The following is a 9,527-nucleotide window of genomic DNA, read 5'->3' as shown; positions in this document are numbered from 1 at the left end:
AGAGAGCTATGACTACACTGTAAATGCTCCAGCATGTTTTAATTCCTGGGAGATAACAAGAAGGGCAATTGTTATGGACTAAACTGTATTCTCCCCCACAAATTCATGTTGAAATCCTAACCCCCAATTTGGAAACAGGGCCTTTAGGGAAGTAATTAGGTTATGAGGTCATGAGAATGAGACCAAATCTAATAGGACTGGTGTCCTTATAAGAAGAGGAAATAAGAGACACATGCACAGAGAGGACACAGAGAGAAGGTAGCCATCTATAAGCCAGGAAGAGAGGCTTCACCATAAACTGACCCTGCTGGACCTTATTCTTGGACTTCCAGCCTCCAGAACTGTGAGAAAATTGATTTCTGTTATTTAAGCCACCCAGTATATAGTATTTTGTTATGGCAGTCTGGGCAGATTAAGACAGAGGCCTAGAGTCTTTGGAATTTAAAAATATTTACTTCTCTTTGAAGTCCTCTGCCTTATAATTATTTGACTTGTGGCAAATCGGATCTCATTGATAACTTCCCCCACCCCACCTCCATTCATGCCTTTCTTCCTGAGCAGAAGTTTAGAAAGAAGGAAGGACATACTTTTTTAGACCCTAAATTTTATCTGTCAACTTTTCTGGGCCATGGAATGCCCAGACATTTGGTCAAACATTATTCTGGGGTGTGTCTGTGAGGGGGTTTCTGAATGAAATTAACATTTGAATCAGTAGAAACGAGTAAAGCAGATTGCCTTCCCAGTGTGGGTGGGCTTCATCCAATCAAACGAAGACTTGAACAGAACAAAAAAACTGAGTAAGAAGGACATGCTGTCTGCCTGACAGTTCAGCTAGGACACTGGTATTCTCCTGCCCTTGGACTGGAACTTACACCATCAGCTCTCCTGTGTGTCCAGCTTGCTGACTTCAAATCTTAGGACTTCTCAGCCTCTATAATCATGTGAGCCAATTCCTTACGATAAATTAACTAAAATAAACATATATATATATATCACAAAAAAAATCTGTATGGGATAGTGTGGCACAGTAGGAAAGATAAGGCAGCCTCGTTGTTATCTTCTCTCTGAGGACTTGGTATTCTATAGTTAATACTTCACTTGTATATTTCCCTCCTGTCAGACACTGGAACTATATATATATATATTCTATTTTTCTGAAGAACCCTAATACAGTACCCTTTTTGCAGATGGAGAAACTGAAGTCAAATTCAGGCTCTTTATGAGAAAGCAACTTCTCATACAGTGTGATTTAGGCCTTGTAAAGACCTTCACCTCTACCACATTCCAGTTAGTATATGTGAGTATATTTCTTCTTGCATGAATTTTTGTGCTATGGGGTCACATTCTCAAATATATTAATTATAGTGACAGCCTAAAAAGTTGAGCCATGCCCATTTGAGTAGGAGGTAAAATAATTTCTATCAATCACCCAGGAGAATAGTTGTCTTCATGATATTTACATACTTATTATTTATACAGTATTTCCTGATACTGAGTACTTTCTATGTGCCAAACACATAGTTTGCTCTTCATAACAAACCTCTGAAATTAAAATTTTTATTATCCCTATTTTACAGATGAAAAATCTGAGACTTAGAAATGTTAACTTATTCTTGATCACACAACTGGTAAGAGACAGAGCTGGAGTTTGCACTCAGAGAGTCTGACACAGAGGCTGAGCTCAAAAGTTTAATCATTACCTATAAACTGGAACTGAAAGGGCAAGACTTAGGTAGAAAGGACTTGTCCTTGTTTTCTTAGCTTAGACTTTGAGAGTCCAAATGTTTAGGTTGGTGCACCAGGGGATCAATGTTAAAGATGGAGCTTACCATGTGGAGGGGGACTGGGAGCTGAGAAGAAGAGATATAAGAAAAATCTGTTCTTTCCAGGCACCCCTACTGGCAGGGTGAGCCTGTGAATTACAAAGAGCAAACTACATTTTATAATCAGATTATCTTAATGTAGATACTCACCATATTTATTTAATTTTGTTTATCCCCAAGCCTTAAGGACACACATTTAAATATTACTATTCCAAGGTTGTTTCTAATATGCTATACAGGACACTAAGAGAAGAGAAGAGTAGGCATGTTTGGCCACAGTAATCACAGATGAAGTGATTCTCTCTTTGATATCTGCATGCTTGTGGCAACTGTAATCATCAAGAGACCACCAAAGAAAAGGTGAATCTCAGGATAAATCTGGAGCCACCAAATACAGCTGGCCTTTCTCCCATTCAAGTCTCTTTCCAAAACCAACATTGGAGGGTCTGCGCTGTTTTGTTTTAAATTTGAGAAGGAAGCATTTTCCCGCTGGCCCTGATTCTTTCTCTGCTCCCACTCCTCTGAACTAGTTGCTGCCAGAAATGGCACCTTTCAGAGCATTTCATTATCTGCATAGCTTTAGCTTTTATTCCCTATGAAACTCACCTCTTTTGGGAGAGGACAGCCCTTTAGGCTTAAATCAGTCACACAGAACTCAGCAGAAAGATGAAATAGTGGGCACATTGAGCTGGGAGTCAAGAACAGACAAGCAAAATGCAGAGAGCACTAAGGTTGGAGAACTAAGAAAAAACTCGTCTCCTTCACAAATGAGCTCAAGTGGACCAGAAGCTGGCGCTTAAGCCCTTACCCTCACTGAATCTAAGACTCTGTTACGGATCAGATAACCATTTTCTTCAGCTGCCAGTCCCTAAAAAAGCACCTAAAGATCTGTGTGGAATAAAGGAGCACCACAGGAAAGATAAAGCAGTCAGATCGTTATCTTCTTTTCTCTGAGGGCTTGGTATTCTGCATATAATTAATTCTTCACTTGTATATTTCCCTCCCATTGGTTCACTGAAATAATTGGCTGAATTCATTCATATTCATATTCTCTCTCTCTCTCTCTCTCTCTCTCTCTCTCTCCCTCTCCCTCCCTCTATCTCTCTCTCTTTCTTTCTCTCTGTTATTTCACATATTGCTATGAGTATTGCAAAGTGATACAATCTTTCTGGATCACACCCTGGCAAGATGTTCAAAGAACTAGAAAACTGTTCTCACTGTTGATGTTGTTAATTCTATTTTGGAAAACTACTCCAAGAAAATAACCCACAAGGAAAATAATAGTACTGTTTTATGGCATTTTCATAGGCAATCTGTTTAGAGCTGTTATTCATACTAGCAAAAAGTTAGAAGGAACAAAATTGAATAACATGTTAATAAAAAGGAATATTGTTGGGCTACAAATATGGAGTAGTGGGTTGAATTGTGGCCCACAAAAGATATGTCCACTCAGAACCTCTTACTGTCACCTTATTTGGAATAAGAGCTTTTGCAGATATAATTAAGGATCTCAAGATGAGATCATTCTGGATTAGAGTGAGTCCTAAATTGAAAGACAAGGGAAGGACAAAGGACAAATAAGAATTGAACAAAAAAGACAAAAAAGAAGACACAGAAACACAGAAAAGGCCAAGTGAAGATGGAGGCAGAGATTGGAATTATGCTGCTACAAACCAAAGAATACCTACAGCCACCAGAAAGAAGCTGGAAGATGCAAGGAAGTATTCTCCCTCAGAGCCTTCAGAGAGAGACACCTTGATCTTGATCTTGTACTTCTGACCTCCAAAGCTGTGAGAGAATAAGTTTCTGTTGTTCTAAGCCACTCACTTGTGGTAATTTGTTACAGCAGCCCTAGAAAACAAATGCATATTCTAAGGAAGAAGATAATGTTGAAAACTGAATAGATAATATTAAATGAAAAAAAACTGCAGAACTCAAAGTAGCAGGTATGTGCTTATAATATATATGAATGTATATCGAAGAGAAGATATAGATGATTTTATTTTCATGGAGTATTTTTTAGTAAGATTGAATGAAAGCATTTCATGTCTTAAAAATATAATAAGTAACATGGACTATTAAATAAACCTGAAAATAAAGTCCAGTCATCTATATGGCAGCATAACCAGACTAGGACCCAGGCTATTTTTCACTCTGGTCAGTTTGATTTTTTAGTTTTCGACTGCAGCAATATTGCTTCATGAATCCATTTTTTAAATCTCAGCACTCATCAAAACCTTACCCACCTGCACCTACTTCCCTGTCATAAACTCCTGCCTATCTTTCAGAGCAGAGTCACCCCTTTGGGTCCACATATCCCCAGCTTTTGTCTAGAGCCAAACAAAATACTCTCTCACAAACCCTATTACCTCCCCACTCACCAGGTCCCACCCCACTCTTCCTACAAGTCCTAAGTAAAAGGTAAGGCAGAAAGTGTATTATTTTTTGGCCTAGTATCAAATTATTTTAAACAGCCCAGAGAAAATGTTGATTTGAAGTTGCCTATATATCATCAGTGGACCATTTAAATCTTAATCTAACTAAACATGCCTATATAGAAATCCAATAACTATTTAACATTTCTATTTCATGTATCTATTTCAAATATTTTTAACTTATTTTAATAAAAAGACTCAACCATCCTATTTTACAATAGTAAATAAAATGTAGGATTTTAATATTCCATTCCATAAGTGACTTTTGCAAAGTTATAGAGCAATTTAGTAGCAGAGCTAGAAGCCAAACCAGCCCTGTCCTATTTCTAAAAGTCCACATTATATATTTTTCTTTATCTTCCTTAAAATCATGCTTCTCTGGAAAATAAAAAGCAAGAAATAAAAGTGTGTATAATATACTACAATTATATTTTTTAAAGGCAAAAATAGGATCTCTAACCATATTTTTTATATGTACAAAGAAACTCCAGAAGAACAAATAAGAAATGAACAACAGTGGCTGCTTCTGAGGGAGGGAGGAACTTACAAGACAGAAGACAGAAATGAAAGCCTCTTCATATTTAAAAAAAAAATTGTATAAATGTCCTGTATATTCAGAAAATCAAATGTGTTCTATTCTTATTTTTATTTTTTCAATTACAGTTAACAGACAATATTTTATTAGTTTCAGCTGTACAACATAGTGATTAGACATTTATATTGTGTACGAAGTGATCATGACAATAAATCCAGTACCCATCTGACATCATACATAATTATTACAATATTACTATATTCCCCATGCTATACTCTACATCCCCATGACTATTTTGTAACTACCAAATTGTACCTCTTAATCCCTCTCCCCTTTACCCATCCCCCATTCATCCATCCCCCAACTCCCCAATCTGGCAACGATCAAAATGCTCTCTGTATCTATGAGCTTGTTTCTGTTTGTTTGTTCATCCTGTTCTCTAATTTCCACATACAAATGAAATTATATAACATTTGTCTTTCTCTAACTTATTGCACTCAGCACAATACCTTCTAGGTCTATGCATGTTGTTGCAGATGGCAAGACTGCATTCCTTTTTATGACTGAATAATATTAAATTGTATATATGTACCACCTCTTCTTTATCCATTCATCCACCAGTGGACATCAGGTTGCCTCCATATCTTGGCTATTGTAAATAATGCTGCCATGAACATATGAATGCATATGTCCCCTTGAAGAAGTGAGATTATTGGTAGCCTTTTTTTGTAGCCTTTGTTTTAAAAGTTTGGAGTGACAGAAACATGGTGGAGTGTGAGATGTCCCCAGAGCTCTCCCTTTGAAACAAGAATAAGCTGAACATGTAAAACTCAACAAAAAACACTCAAACTACACACCAGCACATCTGAGCATGGGATCTGCCCATAAGAGCTACCACAGGTCAGAACCCCAGATGTCAAGCAGTGGACTAGGAGAAATAAAGCAGCTGCCTCTCGCAGCCACTGGAGCGAGGAGGAGGAAGGGAGAAAGTGCGGCAAGTCCCCTGAACTGTAGGAGGAGGAGGAAGGGAGAAAGTGCGGCAAGTCCCCTGAACAGCTCTGACTGGGAGTGCTGTGAGCTCCACACAGCCAGAGGCAGGGCCCAGTCATCAGGGCAGAAAGCAGGGACAGCAGAGAAACAACAGTTGATTATTATCAGCAAAACGCGAGGCTGAGCCACAGCCCAGAGAGCCCTTCCCCCCATACCCTCTGAGACGGAACGCCACAGAGCTCCAAGGGAATCTGAGCAAATGCTACCAAAACTGTCGCTAACACTGACAGGGACTGAGGGTAGCAAGTGTGATTAAACATCTATAAAGAGAAAAAAAGGCATTATTAAGGCTTTATGTAAAGCAGGATCCAAGAGACTTAGATGCCACCTACTAGAAACCAAAAGAAAAACGTCTTTTTTTGCTACAGGCTAGAGAGATCATTATATAATAAATCTTTCTGGAAAAAAAAAAAGCAGAATACACTTCCATTAATGCCCAGGTGGAGAAATAGTCCATTAAACACCATGAACAACCAAGGTGACAAGGCATCTCAGAAAGAAAGAGAAAAATCTCCAGAAAATAAGCTTACAGACATAGAAATATGCAACTTAAATGACAGAGAATTCAGGATGATACTTCTGTCTTAAAGTCTGTTTTGTCTGGTATAAGTATTGCTACCCAACTTTTTTGTTGTTTCCATTTTCATAAAATATCTTTTTCTAACCTTTTAAAGTGTGTGTGTCTTTCGATCTGAAGTAAGTCTCTTGTAAGCAGCATATGTAAAGATTTTCTTTTCTTATCCATTCAGCCACCCTATGTCTTTAGATTAGAACATTAAATCCACTTTGATTGGAGCATTAAATTCATTTAAAGTAATTGTTGATAGATATGTAGTTATTGACATTTTATTATTTATATTTTTTATTTTTTGTTTTCTTTTTAAAGAAGCCCCTTTAACATTTCTTGTCTGGAAAGTTCTTTATCTGTCCTTTGTTTCTAAATGATAGCTTTACTTGTCAGAGTAATCTCGGTTGTAGGTTCTTGTTTTTATCACTTTGAATATTTCATGCCAGTCCCTTCTGGTCTATAAAGTTTCTGTTGAGAAATCAGTTGACAGTCTTATGGGAGCGGTACGTAACCAACCGCTTTTCTCTTGCTATTTTTAAGATTCTCTTTGTCTTTAACCTTTGGCATTTTAATTATAATGTTTTTTGGTGTGAGCCCCTTTGGGTTCATCTTTTTTGAGACTCTCTGATCTTCCTGGTTTTATATGTCTATTTCCTTCACCAGGTTAGGAAAGTTTTCCATCATTATTTCTCCAAAAAGGTTTTCAATTCTTTGAGCTCTTTTTTCTCCTTCTGGTACCCCTTTGATGCAAACAAATGTTATGTTTGACGTTGTCCCAGAGGCTCCTTAAACTATCCTCATATTCTTAGGTTTTCTTTTTGATGCTCTAATGGGTGTTTTCTGCTACCTTATCTTCCAAATCACTGATTCTATTCTCTGTTTCATCTAATCTACCGTTCCCTCTAATGCATTTATTTCAGTGTTCTGTTTTTGATGCGTTCTTTTTTATGTTTTCTATCTCCATTTTTATGTTTCCCTCTCCTTTTTGTAGTTCTCACTGAAGTATTGAGCACCTTATAACCAGTGTTTTGAACTCTGAATCTGGTAGATTGTCTCCATTTTGCTGAGTTCTTTTTCTGGAGCTTTGTTCTGTTCTTTCATTTGGGACATTTGTCTCATCATTTTGGCTGCCTCTCTGTGTTTGTTTCTATGTATTAGATAGAGCTGCTATGTCTCCCAGTCTTAGTAGAGTGGCCTTATGTAGTAGGTGTCCTTTGGTCACCTGAGCTGGGTGATCCAGGTATGTGTCCCTTGTGTGGGTTGTGTGTGCCCTCCTCTTGTAGTTGAGACTTGGTTGCTGTTTGCACATCAGTGGAAGGGATTGACCCTCAGGCTGATTGACTGTAAGGACTGACCAGTGACTATAGTGGAGAAGCTGTTGTGTGGGAGATGATCCTATAGAGCAGGATTTGCATTAGCAGGGCTTTGGTGCCTGCCAAGTCTGCTCTTTCGGTGTGTCATTTGTGGAGGCAGCTAAGTGGTGCTCAAGCTTGATCAGAAGTGGCCACTAGGCATACCCACCCCAGGGCCACCTGGCAGGCCATGTTGAGCCTCTACCCGTACCCTGCCCTGGGCCACTTGACATAAGCCACAAAGTAATCCACAGATGTCTTCCACCCACACTGGGCTTGGAGGTGCCAGGGACTAAGCTACAGAGGCTAGGCTGCAAACCAAAGCCAGCTGCCACTAATGCCAGGCTTGGGGCTGCTTAGCAAGAGGTACGTGGCACACTGAGGCCAGATGCTGCTTGTTTGGATTTTGTGAATCTTTGAGAAATTTTAGGTTTTGTGAAACTTTGAGAGAAAGTCCACAGCATGAGCCAAGACAGGCCATTTGTATGGAAAAGTCACTGGAAGCAGCTCGAGTGGGCCTGCAACTTGGGTGGGGCAGGATCTCAGGGAATCACCAGGGTGAGGTGACCAGTGTTAGCCAGGTTGATGAAGACTCAGATATGGCACCTGCCTAAGTCTGCAGGCTAAGACAGGGGAAGGCTCAACAAAGGAACAATGCCCTCTGCCAGAGCTTCTTTCTGGGAGAAACCTGCCCCTCCATCCCTCTCCCTAAAACCAGACAATATAGATCCTCCCCGTATGTCCCTGGCACCTTTTAAGCTGCTACCCCTACACTGGATCTCAGAGTGAATGAGTCCATATCAAATAAACCCATGCATTGGCCCTTTAAGAGGAGCACCTGGGACTCCATGTCACACACTCACAACATCCACAGGTTTTCACAGCCAGAAGTTGTGGTGACTTCTCTTCCCAGCACTGGTGCTCCAGGCTAAGAAGCCTGGTGTGGGGCTGGGGCTCCTTGCTCTTCCAAGGGGACCTCTGTAGCCTAATATCCTTCCCAATTCTCAACTGCCATACATGGGTTTGGAACCAGCCCCTTGCATGTCTCCATTCCTTCTACCAGTCTTGAGAAGACTTCTTCTGTATGTCCTTAGTTATAGGACTTCTGTTCAGCTAGACTTCATTGATGGTTGTTCTGTTGATTGGTTGTAATTTCGATGTGGTTGTGAGAGAAGGCTTGCATAGCTTTTGCCTACTACACCATCTTGACCGGAACCTCTGAAGGTATTCTTAAGTGAACATTTGAAAGAGGCTTAGTGCTTCTTTAACTTATTTCCCATTTAGAAAAAAAAGAGCATCTCACTGCCAGCGTTAATTTAATTTTACATAAACATGCTCTTTGAGGCTGAAGCAAACCTGACTGGTTTTCAATGTGAAAATAAAACATAAAAATTGTTCTTGGAGTTATGTCTAAACAGAACTTGTCTCTAATCCTAATGTAACAGAAAGGTATACACAAATAGGATTCATCAAATGAATCCGGCTAACAACTGTTTGAAAACCATGTTAACGCCACATGTAGGAATGCTATGTTTTCTAGGATTTGACATGCTCAGCGATCGAGAATTACAATATTTTGTAAATGGAAATACCACTACTAAAAACAGAATGCTATATATAGAATGATTTCATTTGTTTCCAAAGACTATCAATATACTAGAGTGATGCAAAAATAATAATAAAAGTGTGATATTTCATGGCAAACTTTGGGGGTAAGGTTAGGACTTAATCCACAAGTTATCTTGGGGTGAACACTGCAGCTGC

Source organism: Pteropus medius, unplaced genomic scaffold (genome assembly GCF_902729225.1).
Source record: "Pteropus medius unplaced genomic scaffold, Ma_sr-lr_union100, whole genome shotgun sequence".
Taxonomy (NCBI): domain Eukaryota; kingdom Metazoa; phylum Chordata; class Mammalia; order Chiroptera; family Pteropodidae; genus Pteropus; species Pteropus medius.
The sequence above is the reverse complement of the archived record's forward strand: the minus strand, read 5'-3'. Positions refer to the sequence as shown.